Here is a 7,521-nt window from a genome sequence, read left to right on the forward strand (position 1 = left end):
TGTAGGATCAGGAATTAGAGAGGAACAGAAAAACACCCCTAAGGGCCAGACCCAGAAGAGCAGAACCTGGAAGAGTTACTGCCTTTGCCCTTGTTTGCATAATGAAACAAACCAGCTGCTCACTTTTTATCTGCAAATGGCTCTTCTGGAAACTATCACAGGGAAGCGGGGAGTAAATGAACACAACCAAGGAGAGATTTTTCAAAGGCATCTGCCTCCTCTTACGGGCAGCGGGTGTCTGAAGGTGCCAGCAGCACAATTCCATTAACTCAAAGAAAATGGCTACATTTATTTACTGGGCTGCAGCATCATGGCAGAATAGTTTGCATTTTCCCCTCATCCACCCTGTGCCTAGATTTCCTGCCTTACCACTGTCAGCTCACTCGGAGCAATGGTGATAAAAACATCACCAGCCTTGCACACTTGCAATCTGCACAACTGTGCAAAGCCCCCTGGGTACCAGGGGAAAGCCCATGTAAACTAAGCCTGATACAAAGCATGTTGGTGGCTGCACTGGATGCTGTGGGTTGGAGCAAGTCGTTCCCTGAGGGTGCACTGGATGTGTCAGGGCAGGGCGGTCCGTGCCACCGCTTACTGCTGCATGCAGCTCAGGCCTGAAGATGCAGGAAGCAGGCAGAAGTGAAAGGAATTGGAAATCAGATGGAAAACAGGTCAGAGAACGGGATGGAGAATGCGAAAGAGAAGCGGGGCTATGAAAAGAGCCAGTGGGGACAGACAGGCTTCCACCATGCTCAGCTTCTTATCAGTCTGCTTCAGCTGCTAGCATGGTCTCCTCTGAGCGAGAGGGCCTGGGGACATGAGCCTTTGCACAGCAGCAAGAGCACAGCAGCAGAGCCGGTCCGATGTGCTGAAATATTCCTCCACCACTGACCATGCTCCCAGGATTCAGCAACATTTATCTCCCTGGCTCAAGGTGCATGGATTCAGTGGAGCAAGGACAGATCATGGCACAATTTCTCTCAAGCCTGAATGTAAACCAGCCCTGACACAACCAGTTACGGATGAGGGTGCTAGGACCATGGGGGGAAATGTCATGTGTGCTCAGAGCTCAGCATCTCATCTGCCTGTCCCAGCCTAACCCAGCTGTTACGGATGCAGTGCACTCATCAGGCATGGCAGCTCCTTTCTCAGGCCTTTGCAGGCAATGACAGTTTGTTCTCGGCTCAGCTGTGCGTTGGCAAGTCCTTAAGCAACATGTGGGGCATACTATCAAGCCAGGGTGAGAAGAGTCAGACAGAGTGAAGGCAAAATGGTACCAGACTGATGGAGTTTAAGGAGGCTCTGGAGGCTGGTGATATGCTAGAATGTAAACCGGCTGCAACTCCTGAAGGCAAGTCTCTTGTATAACTAGAGTGACCAGATAGCAAGTGTGAAAAGTCTGGACAGAGGTTGGGGGGGTAATAAGCTGCTATATAGATTCATAGATTGTAGGGCTGGAAGGGACCTCAAGAGATCATCGAGTCCAGTCCCCTGTCCTCATGGCAGGGCCAAATACTGTCTAGACTATATATATACTATAAGACAAAGCCCCAAATATTGGGACTGTCCCTATACAATTGGGACATCTGGTCACCCAACATACAATCCCCACACGTGGGTAAAGTAACGCACCTATCAAGAGGTACCTGGCTCTCCCGCTGTGCTGTTCCCAGCCCCCTGCAGCAGCACTCCTGGGGGACAGAGGGCATCAGTTCTGTGCTACAGAAATGCAGGAGGAACAGGTACTTGTCAATACTTTGGGGAAGGCAGCAGAATGGGATGGTGCCTGAGTGATGTGACTCAAAGGAGTGCAGTGGGTGAAGGCAAAGGGTGGCACCCAGGCCTGTAATGTCATCTGAGAGTTTACCGAGCAGGATGTGGAAGCCACTTCTCCTGAGTCACCTGCATGCCAGTGACCAGCATCTCCCCCTGAACTGGTACTAGCTGTAATTTCAGTTAAGGATACATTATCCTTTCACCATATTAACATGCACCTCAGGTTGTGCCTGTCTTACCCTGTATGATCAAAATGTCCAGCCGTGAGCCGGGTGGGAGAGTGGGACAGGGGCCTCTGCCCTGTGACACTATCCAGGCGTAGAAACTCCAGGATGATCCAGGCTTGCAACAAAAGGGAACATTAACTTGCCTGCCAGTTTGTTGGCATCACCTTCTTTCAAGTGAGCATTGCTCTGAAATCTCCTCCAAGCCCAGAAGTGTGCCATGAGGAGACTGTAGACAGGGCTTGTATCCCAACCAATGATTTTTTGCCCTGTAGTGAAGGATGGAGTGAGAAAGTGATGAATCAGTTTTGTCGCTGATGCTGGCATGCCATTGTGGAGACTGCTAAATATTTCACTCTGGTCTTAAGAAAATGTAATATAAAAGACAGAAAACAATTAACCATGTCCCTTCCATCGGGGATTTCATCACTTTGCAGTGTCACTGGGCAATGCAAGGCGGTCCAGTGAAAAACTTGAACGTTACTCAAAACCAAGCCCTGGCATTACTGCCGGCTCACCCACTCCAGCTGAATGAAAGGGGCAGGGGCTGGGAATGATTCTAGGCCCATGTAGTCTTCTTTCAACCACAGACTCATAGACTGCCCATTTGCAAGTGGGTTTAGTGTTCCGGCTCCACCCCCGACGCACGGGCCCCTCTCACTTGAGTGAAGGGAGAACCTGCTATGGGTGGCAGCATTTGGGCTCATATCACCTATGCGCTGCAGTCCCTGGAGAGCAGCAGTCATGCGCACATACACACTTAAACCATTCAGATATTCTATCCAGCAGAACACCATGGATATTGATCAGTACATGACAAGCTCCACGGATACAGTGGCTCAATGGAATAGTGGCAGGACTTGGTTCTGTAACAAGCCCATGGTCACCTCTGATTTCATATTTGTCTTTACACTGTGTGCTGTGGCCATTCAGAACGTCACAGCAAAAGATCAAAGACCTGCTCCAAAAACACAGGCCCTTACCCTCTGAACTAAAGGATACTCTCCATCAGAGGACACCAGTACTGGGTCTTTGCCACTCAGCTGTTCGGTTGCCCAGATTCCAGTTTTCGACTGGAACGCCTGGTCAAAAAGGGACCCTGGCGGCTCCAGTTAGCACCGCTGACCAGGCCGTTAAAAGTCCAGTCGGCAGTGCTGAAGGGCTAAGGTAGGCTAGTCCCTACCTGTCCTGGCACCGCGCTGCACCCTGGAAGCAGCCAGCAGGGCTGGCTCCTAGGCGGGGGGGCCATGGGGCTCCATGCTCTGCTCCCCCTCTGAGCACCAGCTCTGCACTCCCATTGGCTACGGTCAGCCCCGCTGACCAGGAGCTGCCCAAGGTAAGCCCGGGCCCCAACCCTGAGCCCCTCCCAAACCTGGAGCCCCCTCCTGCACTCCAACCTCCTCATCCTCGGCCCCACCCCAGAGCCTGCTTCCCAGTGCAGAGTCCATACCCCCTCCTGCACCCCAACCCCCTGCCTCAACCTGCAGCCCCCTCCCACACTCTGAATTGCTCAGCCCCACTCCCCAGCCTGGAGCACCCTCCTGTACCCCAAACTCCTCATCCCCAGCCCTACCCCAGAGCCCACACACCCAGTTAGAGCCCTCACCCCCTCCTGCACCCCAACCCCTTGCCTCAGCCAAGTGAAAGTGAGTGAGGGTGGGGGACAGCGAGCATCCGAGGGAGGGGGAATATAGTGAGTGGAGGCAAGGCCTCAGGGAAGGGGTGGGGCAGAGGGTGAGGCCTCAGGGCAGGGGCTAGGGGAGAGTGTTCAGTTTTATGCAGTTAGAAAGTTGGCAACCCTACTGAGCTGGACACGTCTGGTTCCATCCTGTGGAGTGGTGCACTTGCACACCAGACAGGCATTAGGAACATGGCTGGAGGGCAGAGATTAGTAGCATTGCATTTCTTAGGCCTCTTCCACACTGAGAATTAGTCCCTATTTCAGCCACTAGTGTATACCCCAAGGGTAGACACAGAAAGCTGCGATACGTACGGATGCGGCTTACCCTTCTCAAGCTGAGGCAAATTTTGGATTTTGTGCATTGGTGCCGCTGGCATCAGAGCAAAGTCCCAATGCCTTCGCCTCTCCATCCGTGCATGCAGTCTGCACAGACATCTGTGGAAACTTCATAGCCACCTCCAGCCAACACATCCTCAGGCACCTGGCTCCTTTACGGGGAAATCACTCTGGTATGTTGTCAACACAGACCAGTACAAAATGAATGGCAGAACACACATGGCACGGACAGGGGGTGTTGTGGGTGGGACTGTGATGCATCAGCAGAGTTGTGATGGAACAGAAGGGGTCCTGCAGACAGGAAGAGCTGTACCTGGGAAACCCGCAGAACAGTTGTGGGCACTATTCCCTGCACTAGCCATGCCTTTAATTCCTCACTTTCCTGAGCAATGAACGACTTAGGTAAGACAAGAAAAGCCCAGCTGAGCATGTCCATCTGGAGAGGAGAGAATGAGCCATTCATGCCCACAGGAGGAGCAAAGCAGCTTCTGGAATTTGGCTGCTTCATGTTTTCAATGAGCCATTTCTGTCTAATTTGTATTTCTCTGTATCTACACACTGTTCCTACGAAGTGCTCAAAAACCCTTCCTAACAGATGAGGTGGCACCACTATTCAGAGGCAGGTCTTGAGTACCGGAGTGAATCACTCATCTTTTCCATGTGCAGCATTTATTCTGACCCCAGCTGATTCCTACAACTGTCACTTAATTCATTTTACTTCATTTAATCAATCAGCCCATTGTAATTAATGGAAATGTATGTATGCAAACAGCCCTCTCAAGAAGGGCTTTGATGGAATTTGCTGTCTGCAGCAATGCTCTGGAAAGCTTGTTCCATTTATACAAATTAATAAATACAAATGCTGATGACTTCACGGCCTGAAAATTAATGCTGATAATTAACATGTTTATTCTGGCAGATGGCAGCACACCAGCCCCTAGCCAGGGGGCTTCATAAACAGAACCCTCCCCTCTGAGCCTGTGGACTCTTCCCCTGCTACGTTCAAACATCTTCGGTCCTCAGTCAGTCTCCCCAAGAAGGCAGGGAGGGGAAGAAGGGAAGCTGGGTGTCATGTGGGCATTACAGTGAGATGCAAGATCCAGCCGTGATGCTCCCTTTCATTTGCCAGAGACACGCAGCTCACTAACACGCGGTGCTCTAAGCTGTAGCTCATGAGATTCCAGGGGTTTGCACCAAGTATCAGTTAGGCCAGTTCCTTCTGGAGGTTTTTGTCTAGGTACACGGAGGGCATGAGAATTGCTAGGCTGGATCAGAGCAGGGGTCTCTCTGCTCCCATCTCCCGTAATGTCGTGTCAGAGAAAGGTTTATGAAATGCCCAAGTGGTCAGTTATGAAGTATCCTGCCTGCAGTGGAAGAGTCTTTCTAACCGTGTTTTTGCTACTCTTTATGATTTGTATTATGGTAGCACCTACCAGTCCTGATTGAGACTGGGCCCCCATTGTGCCTGGTGCTGCACAGAGGAAGAGACACCCCTCATTACGATTTCCTTGGCTTTTATCATTTCACTGTCTAGCCCCCCAGCAGACTCCGTAGGTCCTGGAGAGCTCAAGCACTGAGGCTGTAGAGATGGCAGGGGGCAGACTCAGCTTCTATGCTCGGGAAAGCCAGGTGAGCAGGCAGTGGGAGTGGCTGCTGGAGACGTGTTTAGGGAAAGAGAGAGGGCTAGTGAACACCATGGCCAACCCTGCTGCAGTGGCCAGGCTGTCCCCTGTCAGAGCCCAGGGAGGCTCCTTTCCAGATTTCACTGCACTCCCAGTCAGGAGGCTGCCCGTGTCTTTCTGGCTCACAAGGAAGGAATCTGTTTAGTTGCTCCAGTGACAGGCGAGGTCGCAGCCAGTGAACGCAGTCTCCATTTGTATTCACAGAGCACTTCCACACCACCTGCCACTGCTGGACGGGCAGCCGAAGGGCCTGTGGCAAATATTAAACATCAGCTGAAAAACTGGCTCCTGAGGTGATTTTCTTTGGCTGATGTCCAACTCCACATCTTTCCCCTCAGTGCCTCTCATTCCCAGGGCTCTGGTAGGGCTGGCTACACGGCAGCCCCTGCTGTAGAGATGTTTGCAATGAACCCATTGTCTGTATACACCAGGGAAACCGCACCCAAATGCCATCCCACCCCAGGGGAGCCAAGACTAGCCCAATGGGCCTCTGCTTCAAAGCACTAGCCTCTAAAGCTTGGACTAAAGCTGGGGTTCTCAAACTGGGGTCGGGACCCCTCAGGGGGTCATGAGGCAATTACATGGAGGATTGCGAGCTGTCAGCCTCCACCCCGAACCCTGCTTTGCCTCCAGCATTTATAATGGTGTTAAACATATATATAAAAAAAGTGTTTTTAATTGATAAGGGGGGTGTCACATTCAGAGGCTTGCTGTGTGAAAAGGGTCACTGGTACAAACGTTTGAGAACCACTGGACTAAAGGAAATCGCCCTCAGCTGGTAGCAGGAACAGGTCTCTTATCACTTAATAGGCAGCCACCAGAGATTAACACCGTCTCTCCCCCCAGGATTGCCCATCCCCAGGGTATCAGGAACCACCAGTTCAGCCCAATGGGATACTTGGCCTTCAACCAAGACACCCCACAGATGCCACTGGCCTTGCAGGATTGCAGAGATACCTGGTGGCAGCAGCACATTCCCAGCCTGCTCCTCATCCCCCTGTACAGCACACAGCCACGATGGATGCTTCTGGACTTCAGGAAACTTGTTTCCCAGAGGGAACGTCCAGCAGTCAGCCTCACGCCGGTGTTGATGCATTAGCCACCATGGCACTGCTTGGGCAGGCTTAGCTGCTAAGCATTTAGAGAGCCAGGAGCTGGTGCTTGGATGGGAAGATCCAGCGTTCCCTAGTGGCAGCAGTGAATTGCTGGATTTCACTGCCGTATTGCCAACCACAAATAGTCAAAAATCATGAGTCAGGCTCACCAAAAACCCTGAGATTGGCTTTAATATCCCGAGATTCTGTAACGACAATAAGGTGGGCCCTGTTTATTTTCTTTCTGCTTTTTGAGCCTTTACAGTGCACTGGGGTCACATTCAGAAGTTTTCTCCACAGCCACAAGGGTGAGAAACGTACTTTTCCTTTAAGCATGAAGCTGAAATCCTCCCAGACCCACCTGACTCCAGGAGCTGGGGCTTTAAGGAAAACAATAATTATCATGTGATTCATGGAAAAATCATGAGAGTTGGCAACACTGTTTTGGCACTTCTTCCTGCGTTAATTTTCTCGCCTGATTCTCCTTGTTGCTTTTGCCCCGAAGTGGCATGTACCCACAAGGTGGGTGCTGCTTATGCACAGGCACAGGAAACAAGGAAGCACAACAGTCCATGATAATGATTGCAAATGCTCTGAATTCCAGGGCTTTCCCCACACTATGGAGAGCACAGAAGGAAAGAGAGGCCAGGCCAGGGCTGTGGTTACTTTTCTCCAGGTTCTCCTGAGGGATGCTGCAGCACATGCTGCCCAGAGCTGCTTGTGGACCT

This window comes from Gopherus flavomarginatus, chromosome 25 (assembly GCF_025201925.1).
Source record: "Gopherus flavomarginatus isolate rGopFla2 chromosome 25, rGopFla2.mat.asm, whole genome shotgun sequence".
NCBI lineage: Eukaryota > Metazoa > Chordata > Testudines > Testudinidae > Gopherus > Gopherus flavomarginatus.